An 18,995-nucleotide genomic window follows, 5' to 3' on the forward strand; every position below is an offset into this window, starting at 1 on the left:
GGAAAGAACCCAGATGTCCCTCAACAGAGGAATGGATACAGAAAATGTGGTACATTTACACAATGGAGTACTACTCAGCTATTAAAAACAATGAATTCATGAAATTCTTAGGCAAATAGATGTATCTGGAGGATATCATCCTGAGGGAACTCAATCACGAAAGAAGTCACTTGATATGCACTCACTGATAAGTGGTTATTAGCCCAGAAACCTAGAATACCCAAGATACAATTTGCAAAACACAAGAAAATCGAAGAAAGACCAACGTGTGGATACTTCATTCCTCCCTAGAATAGGGAATAAAATACCCATGGAAGGAGTTACAGAGACAAAGTTCGGAGCTAAAATGAAAGGATGGACCATTCAGAGACTACCCTACCCAGGGGTCCATCCCATAATCAGCCACCAAACGCAGACACTATTGCATATGCCAGCAAGATTTTGCTGAAAGGACCCTGATATAGCTGTCTCTTGTGAGACTATGCCAGTGCCTGGCAAATACAGAAGTGGATGTTCACAGTCATCTATAGGCTGGAACACAGGGCCCCCAAAGGAGGAGCTAGAGAAAGTAGCCAAGGTGCTGAAGGGGTCTGCAACCCTATAGGTGGAACAACAATATGAATTAACCAGTACCCTCAGAGCTCTAGCTGCATATGTAGCAGAAGATGGCCTAGTCGGCCATCATTGGGAAGAGAGGTCCCTTGGTCTTACAAACTTTATATGTCCCAGTACAGGGGAACACCAGGGCCAAGAAGTGGGAGTGGGTGGGTGGGGAGCAGGGGGGGGGGCTATAGGGGACTTTTGGGATAGCATTTGAAATGTAAATGAAGAAAATATCTAATAAAAAAATTAAAAAAAAAAGAGTTGCCTTGGTCATGGTGTCTCTTCACAGCAATGGAAACCCTAACTAAGACACTGGTCAAATGCTAGATCATTAGTTTTCTGCAACACAATAAAAAAATTGACACCCAAAGAGACCTCACCACTGATCTGCATTGCCTCTCCTGATACCAGCAAATTCAAGAGTACCAAATTGGCTGGTTGCTCTCAATACCAACAAATACCCCTTGGTTAAAGAGCACTTGCTGCTCTTCATAGGACCAGAGTTCAGTTCCCAGGACTGTCATCTGGTTGCTTACAAGTCCAGTTCCAAGGAATCAGACACCCTCTTCTAGATTCTGTATGCATACTCCTACATCAGCAGCTCTCAACCTGTGGATAGCACAACCGCTTTGGGGTAGAACAACCCTTTCACAGGGGTCACCTAAGACCATATGGAAGCACAGATACTACATTATAATTATAATTAGTTATTAAGTAGCAACAAAAGTAATTTTTTATGGTTAGGGGTCACCACAACATGAGGAACTGTAATAAAGGGTCACAGCATTAGGAAGGTTGAGAACCACTGCTCTACAGAGACCCACAGACACAGACCCCCAACCCCAACACACACAATTTTCAAAAGTTTGAAATTACTCTCCCCAGCAAAGATACCTAAAACTCATTTTCACATATTATCTAACTCAAATGGAGAAGTACCATTCCTTACAGAATAAGGACCTGACACGGTAAAACGCTACATCTGAGTAGTTCTCACAGATGTAGTAGTAAAAGGATTAGTCAGCAGCCAGGGATGAGTGATAATCTTCTAATCCAGGAGTCGGTCCCACACAACTTTCAACTTCCTTTAGTCATGAATCTGGGAAAACATAAATGTGTATATTTGGAATGGCTAGATTGTTTTTTTTTTCAAAGCAGACTTTAAAATCCAGTAAATTATGGAATATCAAGATTTTGTTTTAAAATGTATCAAATATTTTTGTCATCAAATCTTAGCACAAACTGCAATGTCTCTTCTAATTGTAGTTTATTTGGCAATATAATATACCTGTATCAATGTACACGTGTAACAAGTGCACGCAGAATGGAATTATATCCAAAGACAAGCTATGTGTAACCAATGACTCTTCCTACTGCCCTCCAAGTTCTTAGTGATGACAGTGCATCAGAATCTATGCACAGCCATCACGCTAGACAAATTAAGTCACAATCTCTGGCATGCAGCATCTAAATGTGCAGGTTTTGTCTGTTATTAAAAAGTCTTACTATATTCATGTATTGGTAGATGAACACATCCCATCCCACAGAGGTCAGAGAAAACGTTGCAGGAATAAAACCCATGTTCTTAGGATTGGTGGCAAAGCCTTTACCTTCTGAGTCATGTCACCTGCTCTGTTCTCTTGTTGGTTTTTGTTTGTTTTTGACAAAGTTTCTATACAATGACATGAACACTTCTTAGAGTATATGTTGAGGTTTCAGGACATTTTCATTACCCAGAAAATTCTCTTATACCCCTTAATTCCTTTAATGCCCCTACTATCCAGAGGCAATCTATTCACATCTAATATTAGAGCTGGGTTTTACACTTCGTAATAAATAGAATCATACAATATATACTCTTTTGTGTCAGGCTTCTTTCATTAAACAATGTTTACGAGATTCATCTGTGTTTCATCAATAATTCAATCTTTCTAAGTGCAGAGTGGCATCTCAACTCCTTTAATTAATCCATTCCTTTAATCAACATTTGAATTGGCATCATTGAGGGACTATACAGCTGATCCCAACACATTTTGAGGGCAAGTTTTTAGTTCTCTTGGGCAGATGGGAGTGTAACTGCAATAGGTATATATTTCATTTTAGAAGGAGTGAGCTTCAATTTTTTCCAAATTCTCCACAAAAGAACCTAATATGCACCTTTAAAATTCTTAATGACAGCCTGGTGGTGGTGGTGGTGGTATGCACCTTAATCCCAGCACTCAAGGAGGCAGAGGCAGGCAGATCTCTGTGGGTTCAAGGTCAGCCTGGTCCATATAGAGTGAGTTCCAAGACAGCCAAGGCTACATAGAGAAATCCTATCTTAAAACACTCCCCCACCCCACCCCCCACAAAAAACCCCACACTTAATGACATTTTCTAACAAGATCATGGCAAACTATATGGTTATAACAATAGTACCACATCTATTCTTTGTTCTAGTTAGTAGGAAAATAGGTCACCCCCTCCCTTTTCAAACCTTGTCTGTGGTTTGGAAAATTAAAGTATCTATGATTTTAATTTCAAATAAAGTATATTAATCAATTTTCCACTGCTATCAAATAAGATTGGTACTTTTTAATGAAAAGTGGCTTAGTTAGCTCAAAGGTAGAATTGTCTTGGATGTGTTCTGTGTGTTTGTGTGTGTATGTGTGTGTGTGTGTGTGTGTGTGTGTGTGTGTGTAAAAGAGACAGACAGATGGACGGACAGAGGCAGAGAGAGACAAAAACCCACCATGTAACTCAGAAGCAGAGACAAGGAAGTTCACTATGTAGTTCAGATAATCTCAAATTTGTAATACTCCAGTCTCAGGCTCTGGAATGTTGAGATTATAGGAATGTACTACCACTTAAGGCTCACCTCACAATTTTGAATGTTGAAATTCAAGTAACAGAATATACTTAAGTAGAAAAGATATAAATGAAGACTTGCAACTACAAATTACATCTATGGAAATGTATTATCCAAAATTGATAGCATAGGAGAATCATTACAAGGTATAAAGCATACATAAGTCACACAGCCATGATGAAATCTCCACTTACTGGGTTGGCAAAATGCCTCAGCAGGTAAAAGCACTTGAGAACAAGCCTGATGAACTGAGTTCAAGCCCCTGGACCCACAGGGTCAAAGTAGAGAACCAACAAGGATCCTTTGACCATCACAAACACTCAGTGGAATTTGTAACCACACACATATATGAAAAAAATGTAATAAAAATACTTAACCATAAAAGCTGAGGAGACAGTTCAGTCAGTAAAGTGCAACCCCTTCAGCATAAGGTTCTGAATTAGATCCTCAGAACCCACATAAAAACCAGACGTGGCAGCACATGCTCCTAGCAATGGGAAAGTAGACAGGAGGCTCCCTGGAGCTTAGCCAGTTTAGCCATAGCAAAGAGCCACAGGTCCCCGCAGGAGACCTTGTCTCTGCAAAATGGAGGGCAGCTTGGGCTACATGGATATCTTGTTTCAAAAGAAAAAATTTGGATCCTGTAACATTATTTGGATCAAACAAATTTTAAAAGTTTAAACTGACATTTAATTGTCTCTTTTGGCCAAGATACTTACATTTTTAGATTAATGACATAAGCCTTCCTTGCTATGTCATAGTGTCTTTTACATAAGTTGGGCGGGTTGGGGGGATTACAAAAGTATGGTAACATGATGGGCAAACCTTTATGAAGAAGTATCTACAAAGTATCCAAACATTTTTCATAATATGTATGATGCCTGATATTTATACTAACTTGATACCTAACTCTCTCCCCAAAGTCGAACTTAAATGGTTCCAATTTCCCTGAAGATGGGCTGGACGTCTAACAAAAGATTACAATGGATACAATTGACAGATACTACCCTAACCAAGTGATCAAAGTTACGTCATGGCAAGATTATGTATCTTTCCTAACATGGTAGGAGTTCTACACCATTCTAGGGGGGTTGGAGGATCGAGAACTTTAATTTACTTAGGATCACTACAAAAATACCTAAGCATAATACCTACTAATAAATTAATACCTTTATTTAGGATCACTACAAAAATACCTTTTTTAAAAAAAAAGGTAAAAACAATGGAAGTATGAGTTGTCACAATCTGGAGGATACTTCTAAGACATTAAAAACTAAATGCTGCGATGGAACTGGCAATTGTAATTCTTCAATACACTAATACACAATATCACTAAGGTAAACTGGATAAAAAGTACACAGAACCTCACTGAAAAACTCTATGTGAATATATAAGTATTTCAAAATAAAAAACTTAATTGAAAACCTGAAACAAAGCATTTTTATAAACAGAGAACATGCCCGCCACCATAACTTCATCCTTCCCCACACCACATCTAAACTCCAGGCCCTGCCTGCTAAGGCCAACTCATCTTCCATCTACCAAAAGCTATTTGCACATTCAATACAATCCCAATCAAGATCTCCATCTCATTCTTCACAGAAATACACAAAAGACTATCTGAAATTCATATGGAATTAGACCCTAGATAGCCAAAGCGGCCTGAGCAAAATGACTACTGTTGGACAAATTACCATTCCAGATTTCAAGTTATATGAAAGCCATAGTAATAACAATAGTATGGTACGGACATAAAAACTGACAACAGACCAAAGGAACAAAATTTCAATTTTCCAGATACAAATTGCCAAATGTCTATTACTTTCTTTCTTCCAAAACTACAGGGGGAAGGGTAATGTGGGGGACAGGGAGGGGTGAAGAACTCCTGGAGGGGGAACCAAGAAGAGGGGGCAACATTTTGAATGTAAATAAATAAAACAATTTTTAAAAACTACAAGTAAAAAAAAAAAAAAAAGCCGGGCAGTAGTGGCCCCAGCACTTGGGAGGCAGAGGCAGGCGGATTTCTGAGTTTGAGGCCAGCCTGGTCTACAGAGTGAGTTCCAGGACAGCCAGGGCTACTCAGAGAAACCCAGTCTCGAAAAAACAAAATAAATAAATAAATAAATAAAATAAAAAATAAATAAATAAAAACTACAAGTAACTTTCACATGTAAGAGTCAGTAAAATTCTCTGGCAAATTAACTGTCTTATAACAAGAGTATTATCATTCCTCACTCCCATCTCTAATATCAATGCTGCCATTCCTGTCATTTAATACACATCACTGCATCTATTATTGATACTTTTAGCAATAATGATAGATCAAAGTCATTATACATTTGTCAAAACCCACAGAACAACATAAAGAGCAAAGGTGGCGTTGGTTAGTAACAATGTATCAGTATTAGCTTAATTGCAAGGAATGTGTCACATGAATACAAGCTGATACATAGGAAATAAAAAGATAGCATTTAAACTAATAGCAATTTTTTTTGCAAGCCTGATACTACACAAAGAGCTTAGGTATACTTGGAAAAACAAAAATCTGAAACTAATAGCAAAAAGATAGATATTAAACTAATAGCAATTTTTTTTTTTGCAAGCCTGATACTACACAAAGAGCTTAGGTATACTTGGAAAAACAAAAATCTGAAACCATGTTGCAGAACTGAATACTGCTTTAAGATAAACTGCTCTATGGAATTTACTGGCTCAAATATTAATACTAATATTTCTTGTAAATTGAACTGTATTCAAGTTATTTCAAAAATTTAAAAGCCATATGATAAACTGGCATTCACCAAAAAGGAAAAAAAAAAAAAGATTTATTTGTCCATAATTTCCTGACTTATGTGAACCCAAACATTTTTTCTCTAATGCTTATTTAAATCTTTAGAGATTAGCACTACTCTAAAGAAATCAGATATGTCGAACATACTTTTAAAAAACACTAATGTAAGAGTGAAAGCAGCAGATTTGGGAAAGCTGGATTTATATTTCTAATCTCACTCAATGTCACTGAGAAACTAAAAGTCCTTCAGCATGGCACGGAGCTCACAGTTTCTTTTTGTTAATCAAAAGAGAAAAGAAAAGGCTTATTCAACCTAAACTAGTTCCAAGTCAGTAATGATGAGACAGGAAAATATGACATCCTAAGAAGCATGCCTTCTGTTTACAAATTATCTAAGAAATACATTAGGAGAAAGTTAACATCATGATCAAGGAAACATGTAATTGACAAAAATTAATTCTAAAGTGTAACTAAAAAACCAAGGCACTTTGTGAAACACTACGTAAACTACATTAAGAAGTGGCATTTATATAAAGATCAAATAAAGGACTGAAATAACTGCCATTTGATGATTTACTAAATTACTAAAGAGTTGAAATAAATGTTTATAGACAATTGATGTGGTTTTGTTTTGTTTTGTTTTGTTTTGTTTTGTTTTGTTTTGTTTTGAAGAGAGTAAGAATCAGCTGGGCATGGTGGTGCATGCCTTTAATCCCAGCACTCGGGAGGCAGAGGCAGGTGGATTTCTGAGTTCGAGGCCAGCCTGGTCTACAGAGTGAGTTCCAGAACAGCCAGGGCTACACAGAGAAACCCTGTCTCGAAAACAAACAAACAAACAAACAAACAAACAAAAAGATAACAACTGTTTTGTTAACATGTGTATTAAATTAAATTATAAAATATTAGGATATAGTTTAACTTATGAGTCAAAAATAGAAAGATTATTACTAAATGTTGTAAGAATATACCTTGAAAGTAAAAGCATATCAACTAAAATTCTATTTGAAAGTTTTTTTATTTATACAATACAGGGACATAAACCCAAGGTTTCTTACATTCTAAGCAAGCAATCTAGCACTGACCTATAGCCCCATTTCTCTATTATGAATCTTTTAAAGTCTTCACTGTGTTTCTATGAATAATAAGCATGAAAGTGTATCATTTCCCTTCATTTCAGGGATCAAATAAATGCTTATCTAACATACAAGGGCCCTGGGTTCAATCCCCAGGACTGAAAAAAAAGAAAAAAAAAAGCAAGCAAGAAAGACAAAACTGATAATACTAGAAACAATTTCAATAACTAAGATAAGAATGATTAAAAATATGACTACAGGTGACTATTAAGGGATGGGTGAGGTGGTTTGGCAGGCAGCACTTGCTTCAAAACCAGAGCCCACACAGTAAATGAAAGGAATTGACACCCATAAGTTGTCCTCTGACCTTCATATGCTCACTATGGTACTTATATGCTGACAGACAGACACAGGCAGGCAGGCAGGCAGGCAGGCAGACTGACACACTCATGCACATGCAGTGCACATATTCTCTCTCTCTCTCTCTCTCTCTCTCTCTCTCTCTCTCTCTCTCTCTCTCTCTCTCCTTCCCTCTCTGTCTCTATGTATCTCTGCCTCTCTCAGACACATACCCTCTCACCCCCTCGCCCCCACACACAAAATAACAATAGTAAAATTTATATGTAAAGATAAAGAACAGTTTGCTTGCTTGTTCTTTTCCTTGGGGAAAAAAAAGGTGACTACAATGGTCTTTGGTTTAGAAATGGCTTTCTCTTACCTCAGACATATCAAAGAGTATCTGCTATCTATGAACCCCTCCTAGCACACAGTACCAAAACAATAAACTACACTTTATGGAGACCCCAAAATTCACAGGAAACCTAACCCATGAAATACTTGCAAGAAACTTGCTTGGCCTTTCTTTCAAGTTTAAAAGTAGATCTAATCACGTAAGATTATCTTGGTATGTCCCTTAAATAATGTCCAAAATCTCTAAGGATAGTAAAGGCCAACCCATTAATTCTACAGTGAGGGGGAATTCATTTTTAGATTACAGGTTTCTCACACAAGTCCCAGTGCAAAACCTCTACTCCAGGGTTTAAAACTGACCTCTGGTTTGAAAACCAAGGGTATCCTTATCAGGTAGATGTAAAGCTCTGAACTTTGAAATGATATAAACAACAGAATTTCAACACAGCGAACAGGACCTAGGGAGAGGCTCCATGAGTGCGAGTACTTGCTCTGCAATCCTGTTCGTATCTTCAGAATTGGGGGTTAGAGCCAGCCAGCCTAGCCAAGAAGGTAAGTTTCCAGTTAAGTTAGAGAACCCATCTCTGGCTTCCCCAACACATTCACATGCTCCCATTAATTACACACACACACACACACACACACACACACACAAAACGGGGGAGGGGGGCTACTTTTCATTGTCAGAGATGAGTTACAAATACTGGACAAAACCCAACAGATAAAGAAACAAAAATGATCAAGACCTAAGTAAGGATACAGAAGTCTGTAATTCCAGCTGCTGGAGGGTAAGGGGTCTTTGAGAAAGCTGAAGCAGGAATAGTGAATGTTCAAGACTGAGCTACAGAGTGAGTTCAAGACTAGCCTGGGCAACTAAAACCAAAACTAAAGATACATGTTAATAGTAGAGACCCAAGTCCTCTTCCCAGTAAAGCAAAAAAAAAAAAAATTAAAAATTAAAAAAAAAAAAAATAGGGGCTGGTGAGATGGCTCAGTGGGTAAGAGCACCTGACTGCTCTTCCGAAGGTCAGGAGTTCAAATCCCAGCAACCACATGGTGGCTTACAACCATCTGTAACAAAATCTGACTCCCTCTTCTGGAGTGTCTGAGGACAGCTACAGTGTACTTATATATAATAAGTAAATAAATAAATCTTTAAAAAAAAAACCAAAAACATAAACATAAAAAGAAAAAATAAATAAATAAATAAATAAATTTAAAAGCCAGGCAGTGTTGGTGCACACCTTTAATCCCAGCACTCAAGAGGGAGAGGCCGGTGGATCTCTTGAGTTTGAGGCCAGCCTGGTCAACAGAGCAGGTTCCAGGACAGTCAGGACTATACAGTAAGGTGCTATTCTCAAAAAACGAAAACAAAAATTTTTAAATAACTTAAAACCCTGTTTGTGTCTATTAGAATTAGTGTTATTGTAAACTCATAGTTTTGTCCACAGATATAAATACAAATATGTGTTCATAGAAAGACTCCCTGGAAAGCCTAGGGTAGTACCCCTAGAGAAGTAAATACAAGTGCCCAGGCACTGCTTCCTAACTACCATTTTCCTCTTAAAATAACCAAAGAGGGGCTAGAGAGATGTTTCAACAATTAAAAGTCCTTGCTACACAAATCATGAGGGCTGGAGTTCAGATCCCAGTACCCACATAACAAGTCAGGTATCCTACACAAGCCTGAAACCTGTAAGCCCGTCCTAGTAGGTGGAAATAGGATTACTGAAGCTTGCTGGATTCCAGCCTAGAAAAAAAAAGAGAAACAAACAAACAAACAAACAAGAGCTTCCCGTTCAGAGAGTAGGATACCAAACAAGAATACCTTCTGGTCTCTGCACCTGCACAAGTAAGAACTCCCACACACACATAGATCTTTACAATAATAACAAGATAGTAGCAGATTTGTTTGGAGCATTTAAAAAGCATAGTTACATTCTAAAATTAATATTTGAAAAAGCCAAGTGGAAGAAGTCCTCACTAGCTAAACAGAAACAAGAGGGCTGGGAGCACAGCTCTGTGGGAGTGGACTAGCCTACCATGCTGGATCACCAGCCCTACACAAAATAATGAGCATAAAAATTAATGAAACTGAATTTTAACACTATGAATAGGAAACTTTGACTCTAAATAAATATAAGTAAATTTAAAATATAATGAGGAAAAAATTTTACGTTTCAAAACACCTATCTTCAAAATACTAATTACAAATAGAAAAAAAAAATACCTTGAAAAAGGTAGGCAGTGGTGGCACATGCCTTTATTCCCAGCACTTGGGATGAAGAGGCAGGAGAACCTCTAAATTCAAGGCCAACCTGGTCTACAAAGTGAGTTCCAGGACAGCCAGGGGTGTTAACACAGAGAATCTCTATCTCAAAAAGCCAAAACAAACAAACAAACAAACTTGAAAGAAGTTTGGCAGTCACAACCTTTGTCACTTAAACAGTGTGAGTAGTGGACAAGCTACAATTACCTGGTACGATGCCTGATAAAGATTCTGAGAGTTAATCCTAAAACTCTAATTATGAAATCTGTAAGAAATTAATGCGAAAACATAAGACACTGAAAATGATGGAATAGTCAACAAAACAATGAAGCTTGCAGTTTTTAAACATATCAGTGCCTTGAAAGGCAGACACTGTTCCAGAGTGCAGGAGCAGAATGACAAGCCGCTATAACACATAAAGACAACAAATGGGGTTTAGCAGGTAGTGTTAAATTCGACCTCTGACAGTCTTGATGCGATTGTCAAAGAGCCTTCTTTATAAGAAAGAAACATGGGAGTATTTCAGAGTGATAAGGCATCAGATAGGCTATTTATTGCCAAACAGGTTAAAGAACAAATAGATTCAATTTGTATGTATTGCCTCAAAACTTAAGACAAAGACTAGGGATATAATTCAGGCAAAGACTATTTGTTGAGCTTCCTCAAAACTCTGGATTTGATTCCCAGTACCATATAAAACCAGTCCTGGGAACAATAATGACATGTGCCTGTAAGGACAGCACTCAGGGGATGGAGATGGGAAGATCAAGTCATGTTTGCTACCAAGTGAGTTTAAGGTCAGTCTCTCACACACACTCAAGAAAAACCTCAAACAAGAGAAAAATGTTCAAAACGTCTGCAGCCATTTTAAAAACCTGGGAAGAGTATGTATCTATAGAGTAATCAGACTGCCAAGGATTGGGGAGGGAAGGTGACATCAAATAAAATCAAACAGTCCTGGTTATCCAGTCCCACAGCCTACAATCAGTCACCTAAAGTCAGCCATTCTAAAACTATTTGATAGGCAGTTCCAGAAATGAACAATTCTCAAGTAAAATGGCACACTATCCCTTTGTGTAGTGCATCTACACTGTGTACACACCCTACCTATCAGTCACGTCATAGCCATCTAAGGCATCAAATACATGGCAGAGGTATTTCAGTGCTATTTTATTTAATGGGCTCAAAATGTAAATAGGCTAGTAAGACACACACACACACACACACACACACACACATTTCCTTTTCAGGAAAAAGGTACAAGTTCTCAGTAATAAATATACTAAACTTCACATTAAGAATCCATCTTATGCCGGGCGTGGTGGCAGACACCTTTAATCCCAGCACTCAGGAGGCAGAGGCAGGCAGAGTTCTGAGTTCGAGGCCAGCCTGGTCTACAGAGTGAGTTCCAGGACTCTGGAGGGGGCTACACAGAGAAACCCTGTCTCGGAAAAAAAAAAATCCATCTCATGGCCAGGGTTAGTAGTACACACCTGTAATCCCAAGCACTGTGAAAACAGAAGCGGAGGAATAAGAAGTCCAGGGCCAACCTCAGCTATCACAGTGAATTCACAGTTAGCCTAGGCTATAGAACACCCTGCCTCCAAGTCAGCAACAAGGAATGTTCCTTCTATCTATGAAATTGTGAAGATATTTACACAAGTCAGCAACAAGGAATGTTCCTTCTATCTATGAAATTGTGAAGATATTTACACTAGTTTTGTTATCCCACCCTAAACAGCAAAGGTTACAGCCACTGGAGCTAGGGCTAGTCACCTAGTAGACTACCTGCCTGGCAGTACAGGCCCTCAAAGCCGGTATTTACCACTAAAAAAATTAAAATTAAAAAAAAGTTACAACCACACTATGTGGCAAGTGCTTAGTTAAGACGGAAAAGGCATACAATTACCGGGCTTGGTACTATCTGTGGTTACAGGCATCCACTCACTGGGGCAGGTGCTGAAAACAAGCATGAAATGTACCTCCAAAGATATGGAGTTTCTTAAGCAAGGATTAGGAGAATTGTATCTGAGCAGTCAGTCAGATTGTAGACAAAATTACAGTAGGATGTGCTGAAGCTCGGATGTAGCTATTTGTCCTGTGGGAAAGCTGACAAGCCAGCAGGATGCTGGACAGAGGAAGGCATCTCCTGAAGAACAGGAAACACCTGTACCAAGAAGCCAAGCGACCCACATGTCCTGAAGCTGAACACACTAATACAGCCCTCCTCCTCTAACAAGTACCAAGGCAAGAACAGCAAGTATTCATGTGCTGGGAAGACAGAGAGATCAATAAGGTACAGAGTAGGCTATTAATAAAAACTTTATCCACTAGAAAAAAAAAGAAACATAATATTTGAAGCAAGCCCAAAACCACAACAGACCTACCAAGCACAAGATCAAATTTCAAGTAGAAAATGGAAGAAAATATTAAAAAAATTAATAACTCAGAGTGTCTAGGTTATATGTAGACCAAAATACTGCTGAACAATAGAAACCAACCTCTTTGAAAAAAAAGTTCTTAGGAACTGTATTTTAAAAAAACAAATTATTAAGAGCTGAAAAACAAGGAGTGAGCTGGAAGATTAAGTCTTAAGATTCTGCCATAACTCAGAAAACCCATAAGTATCTACAATGTAACTGGATGGGCTAGATTTTCTTCATGTATTTCAATCAAAACAACATACTGCAACAGATGGAAAAATCTGATATGAGATGTGAGATGCTTTACACTAAGCCCAACATAAATCACTTGCAAAAACACAAAGCCATCCTATTTTTCCTTTATTATAGTCAGTTCTCCAAATCCCTAAGTTCAACCACGGTGAAAATACTCAGAGGGAAATTGCATCTGTATTGAATACATACAGACTTTTCTTTTTTTTTTTTGGCTTCTTTTTTTTTTAGATTTTATTTATTTATTTATTATATGTAAGTACACTGTAGCTGTCCTCAGACACACCAGAAGAGGGCATCAGATCTCATTTCGGGTGGTTGTGAGCCACCATGTGGTTGCTGGGATTTGAACTCTGGACCTTCGGAAGAGCAGTCGGGTGCTCTTACCCACTGAGCCATCTCACCAGCCCCCAGACTTTTCTTTCTTGTCATTATTTCTTAAACAATGCATCATTTACTTAGTATTTATGCTGGATTTAGTATTACAAGTCATCTAACATTGTCTTAAAGTATTTCTAGTAAATGGGCTTTGAGTTATACAATTAGAATATATACAATATAAGGGACCTAAATATCCATGAAGGGAATTTACAATCCACATGTCACAACTGTATTTGTTTTGGAAATTTTTTTTTTTTTGCTAGAACAATGTTAGCAGGCAATGGTTTTTAAATTTTAATTTATAACAAGATTAGTAATCAATAGCTGACACAAACCCAAACTTGCAGAGGATCTCAATTTGTAGAAGTACTGGGAATTCTAAGATCAAAACACCAAATAATCTTAAAACTGCTACTATTTCTCACAATCATGCATTAATTACAACAGAGAGATTCCGCCAACCTGCAAATGAATGTAAAGTCGGCATTCTGTCCCAAAACAAGTAGTTCAGACTACAACTGGTCTGAAATAACAAGGTTCAATTCATGGCTGTTTCACTTTACAATGCATAAAACTGATACACACTCAGCAGAAGCTATTTAAAACTGTGATCACTTCTTTTTTTGTTTGTTTGTTTGTTTGTTTGTTTTTGTTTTTCCAGACAGGGTTTCTCTGTGTAGCCCTGGCTGTCCTGGAACTCACTCTGCAGACCAGGCTGGCCTCAAACTCTGAAATCTGTCTGCCTCTGACTCCCAAGTGCTGGGATTAAAGGTGTGCACCACCAGTGCCCAGCTAATTTTGATCACTTCTTCAACCAGTAAAGGTATGGTATTTCTCAGAAGAAAAAAAAAAATATCAGGAGAATCAATAATACCCTATAGTAAACTGGGTTGGCAAAGTTGTTTTGATACAGGTACTCAATACAGGAGATACTGAATACCTGCTATAAATTAAGCTTTGTGTGAGATGATTTTGCAGGATTAGAAAGTGTTCTGAGCATGGGTAAGGTAGTCAGTCTTACCTAAGCCATCACACTTGGTAGGTGTGCTAAAATGAGTACATTCTTGATTAGTTCCAGCTGTGATCAGTTTGTTAGCATGCAATGCCCTCCCATCATAAGTTCAGAACATCTGTACTTTCTAAGTTCTTCAATCTTCTTTCCATTTTCCCATTCTCTCGCTGTAATACTCATCAGTCATAATTTCATGGTGCTGTCAATGTGCCTTTCTCAATCCTTCTAGCACACCAAGAAGCCTAGAATAGCTCACTATGCACAAAGATCTGAATAAGGGTGTCCCCATGAATAAACTTCACAGGCATTATTACACCTATTTTGATTACACAATGCATTTTTGTTGTTTCCTAGGGTTTCTTAAAACATGCTATACAATTAAATTCATAGATGCATACAGTTCACATTGAGTGGGGCGTTATTTCACTGTTTACTTTCAGATGCTCTTATTTTCTGTTCTCTTTCACACTATCATGTACAATGCATGACAAGGACTTTATGCAGTGGAACAAAACTGGAAGTGACAAAAATAATGTGGTAGAGTAGCAATGCAATTATGGATAGAGACAGATGAATGCACACAACTGGAAAAGTCTGACTGCAGAGACACTGAGGCAGGAAAAGAAAATCAATGACACAGCATAAAACAAAGTGGTACACTAATAAACATGAACATGCCATGGACACTGAGCTGGAATGCAAACATCATCAGAATTAAACAGAATGATCAAATCGATTGTTTTGTCTCATATTTCAAACACTTTGAGGAGAAATGCATGGCCTAAGGAACTTTGGAAAAAAGAGGCAAAGCAAAATATAACTAAATTTTTATGAACATGGAAAAATAGGATAAACTAGTACATTAATAAAAGAAAAATTAAAATAAAATTAAAGGAATTAGAAGAGAGAGTTGAGTAATGGCAGGCTTTAAAATTAGGAAACCCAAGAGAGGAGAAAGATAAACTGTAAACCTGAAAACTGGGAGTACAATGAGAGTAGGTCAGACCAGTGCTGAGGAAGGAGAGAATACGTGTGAAGGGGAAATGAAATTCCCCTAATTCAAATGTAAGTAGCTCAGAACAGAATGCATATATACATTTTGTACTCCAACAAAAATAATGTGCATTCAAGAATTAATCTATTATGAACAGTTAAGAAAGTGTAACACTGCTGTCAAGAAAGGAAGTGAGAAAGCCATTCAGTGTTGTGGGTCATTGTTCAACAACAAACAAAACAGAAAAAAAAATGGATGAATAAGACAGAGTCAAGATTAAAATGGAAGCAACAAAGTAGGTGTATTTAAAGAAACTCTAAATATCAACATTTATTAAGAAATGCATTTGCTATCCAACTCACTAAATTCTGTATAATCCCAAATAGTTTGTAAATATTGCCCTACTCTTTTCCTATAATAAAAAGGAACTTAAACTCTAAAATCATGTTATTGATAAGCAATTATTTCAAATAAATGCCCAAATAAGTACCTAATTTTCTCAGGATTTAAAGTATGGTCCTTGGCAGATGGTGTTTACTACAAAGTATTTTTGAAATGAAAAGAGTCAAAAATAAAAAAAAATATATAAAATGCCTAAAACAACCAAATTTCAGAAGTTTATTACCAATAATAAGTGTAAAATATCTCTATAGTTATTACTTGGTTAAAAATAGCACAATAAAAACTGTTTGCATTCTTTAATCTCTTGAAGCATTTTATACATGACATCAACAATAAATAGCTTGTTCTTAAATGGCAAAGAATCATCGTAACACTGAACCAGGAGACGCTTTGAAAGCTCGTGACTGTCTTCATTACCAGACTTCTCTATGCAGTGCAGGCAAACACTCTGCAAGTGTTTTATCTCACAATTTAACTGGGGAGGGGAGGCTTTCCCTCACCCAATGCTGAAAATATATAGATTTTAAGGCCATTCAGAAAGACTTCAAATCACTGTCTTGTAAGTAAGAAGAAATCTCTTTTCAATCCGTTGCTTCATTTTAAATAAGTCTCCAAAAATATTTGGCTTGAGAATAGTATAAAACCTAAAATTCATTAAGCTAATTTGATGCTAAATGTACCCAATCTTAACTGCAAAATAAATGCCTTGTTGAGGAAAAAGGGAATCAAAGGTTCACAAAGGTGGAACATCTCATTTTCAACATGTCAAAATATAAACACACTACTCTTTCAAAAATAACCTACTTCCTTAAGGGGTGGGGGTGTTAAATAGGCATTTTCAAGTGACAATACTTTATACAAAATGGAATGACACAAAAACATCTTTGCAAGTGTTCATTCTCTAAAAGACTTGCTCTATTCAGGCTCTGAGGCTGAAGCCAAGTAGAAGCCATAAAAGGAAAGCGAAGTTCAATGTCATTTATTTTGTTTCCCTCTTTCATATGCTCAAGATTAACCTCTTTTGCTGCCTAATTATACGTCCCCAAATCATAAAGTCCACCAGTAATGCACTTTAAACTCCTTCATAAAGCAATCTGACTTTTAACAGGAATAGCTTGATGGTTCACAAATCTCACCAATAAAATAAAAATGAAAACAAAAACTCCAGAGACCAAGCCCTAATAACACAACAACATAAGTACTGGAACGACTCTCCTTTTGAAATGTACTTAATGAAAGCCAAACAGCCAAGAACAAGTTGTGAGCTCACTTGATCCTGATCTTTAAAACCTACCTGTCTTCTTTTGAACTAAAGGAAGTCAACTCTTTTTCCTCAGGTTTCTGGTAATTATTCTGGTAATATCTGATTAAACATCAATTTAAGCTTAAGCTACATCTACCTATAGTTAATATTTATTTAAAATACAGTATTATCTGTCACTTCCCTTACCACAGAAGTACTTGGAGGCAGGGGGAGCAAATTAAACTTTAAAAGACACACACAATTGAAACACTACTAAGGGAAAAGACAGCAGGGTTTACTGCAACCAAAATTAGTTCTACCCATAAAGAAAACTCCATCGGTTCAGAAGCGTCCCTAGGTCTGACTGGTGGAATGTCTGCCATGCTTCACGAATTCCTGTCCGAACAGTCCGTACCTATCACTTATTAGGCTGAAGCAAACAAAAACAGATGGGCCAACACACATACAACTGCAAAACAGCGCCGCTTTTTCCGCACAGTGTGACTCTCCTGAAAATCTTAAGGGTTTTATTTCGCTTCTCTTCCAGTGTTGTTCCTATTCGGAACTGCATACAAGTCCTGACCAATCAACTACTTGCAGGTGTTTAGCGTTTTGTTTTGTTTTGTATTTGTAGCCATATCCTTCTCCGACCTTATCCTTAATCTTTACGACATTCTGCTTCCTAGAACGCCAGTTTCAAGAAAAATCTAGCAGTTACTTGTCTTCAATCAAGTAACCAAACAAGCACTGTTAAGCTACTGACTGAAAAAAAAAAAAACGCACGACTTACTACAAGTGGCGCCTTCGCTGTCCAGAAAAAGCAACCGGGAATGGCAGGCAGCCGGTTTCTGAAGTCCAAAGAACCAGACGTGTTCTACCGAAACGACCTCCGCGTAGGATTCACGCGAAAACCAAAACAATCGGCACCAACATAAACAAATGTGGCAGCCATCTCAGGGAGAGGGACTCAATCTCTCCCCGCAGCCAGAAGACTCAACTTTCTTCGGAAACAAAAGTTGCCAGCCTCAGCAACTTGATATACAATGTATACGTCCCGGAGCACTAAAACTTCTGGCCCTCCTGCTCAACAAAGGAACTCTTTCTTCCGATGGCTGAAAAACTTTTCGTCCCACCGCATTCTTACAATCCCCATCTTAAAAAGAAAGGAATCCAGACGGTAGACGGGGCGAGGGGGAGAAATCAGTTCTACTATTCGGCGGCTTAAAATGCCAAGGCACGGGAGAAAGAAGGGAGACGAGTCGGGCAGAGCGAGGTGGACTAAAGTACCATCGCTTCCGGCCCACGAACTTGGCCCGACGCTTCCCGTAAAAGAAAAAAAAAAGAAAAGAAATTACCTCTCAGGGTGTCTCAGGGCAGCCGTCCCGAGGCTCGGCTTGACATGGTTCCCTGCCCTTCCTCAGTGGCTCCGGGCCCCGCCGAGGCTCCCGTGAGGACGAGGCGGATGTGGAGCTGCCGCCCGCCCGGCCGGCCGCAGCAGTGCGGCTGCTCCGGTGGGGGCTGGGGTGCGGGCTGGCTTCCTGCTCGCGACTTGTGTCAGGAGTTTCCCAGCCCCGGCTCGCTTCTCCGCCGAAGGAAAAAACTTTTCACTCGTGACACCGCCCGGAATTGCCGTGCGAAACTCACTTCCTGCCTGGGTGAAAAGCAGGCTCCAGCTCGGGGCCCGGGAACCCGGAACCCCGGGGCGGCGCGCCGCCGAGGGGGAGGGGACGGCGCCCGCCCCGAGCCGCGGAACCTCGCGCGGCCCACGGGGGGCGAGGACGCGGAGCTCGGCCGGCCTGGGCCGCACTAGGCCTCCGCCCCCACAGCCGCGCCGCGCGGGTATTGTCTCGAGTGCGCCGGCCGCGCCCTGCGCCCGCCCGGCCCCCGCCGCTCCGAGCCGGAGCCGACCGGCCGCGCAGGCTGGAAGGCGACCGTCCGTCGGGCGGTCCGACCGGCCGGCCCTGTCTCTGCCGCTCGCGCTCGAACCCTCCGGGCTTCCCGCCGCCGTCCCTGC

At 39.1% G+C, this 18,995-nt stretch overlaps 1 protein-coding gene across 8 annotated transcripts in view; it reads right to left on the reverse strand.

Annotated features, from left to right (window-relative positions):
- Positions 1–18,705, reverse strand: part of Erbin (erbb2 interacting protein) — a 100,873-nt gene extending 82,168 nt beyond the window's left edge. For 4 of the 8 annotated variants that reach the window (XM_029468543.1, XM_029468541.1, XM_029468540.1 and 1 more), the window contains exon 1: positions 18,337–18,705. The gene's annotated coding sequence lies outside the window, so the exon portion shown is untranslated. Of the gene's footprint in view, positions 1–1,552; positions 1,703–17,771; positions 17,833–18,336 lie in introns of those variants that run through there. The other 4 variants (XM_029468539.1, XM_029468538.1, XM_029468542.1 and 1 more) reach the window with 4 other exon arrangements.
- Between the last annotated feature and the right edge of the window lie 290 nt (positions 18,706–18,995).

Source organism: Mus caroli, chromosome 13, assembly GCF_900094665.2.
Source record: "Mus caroli chromosome 13, CAROLI_EIJ_v1.1, whole genome shotgun sequence".
NCBI classification, from domain to species: Eukaryota; Metazoa; Chordata; class Mammalia; order Rodentia; family Muridae; genus Mus; species Mus caroli.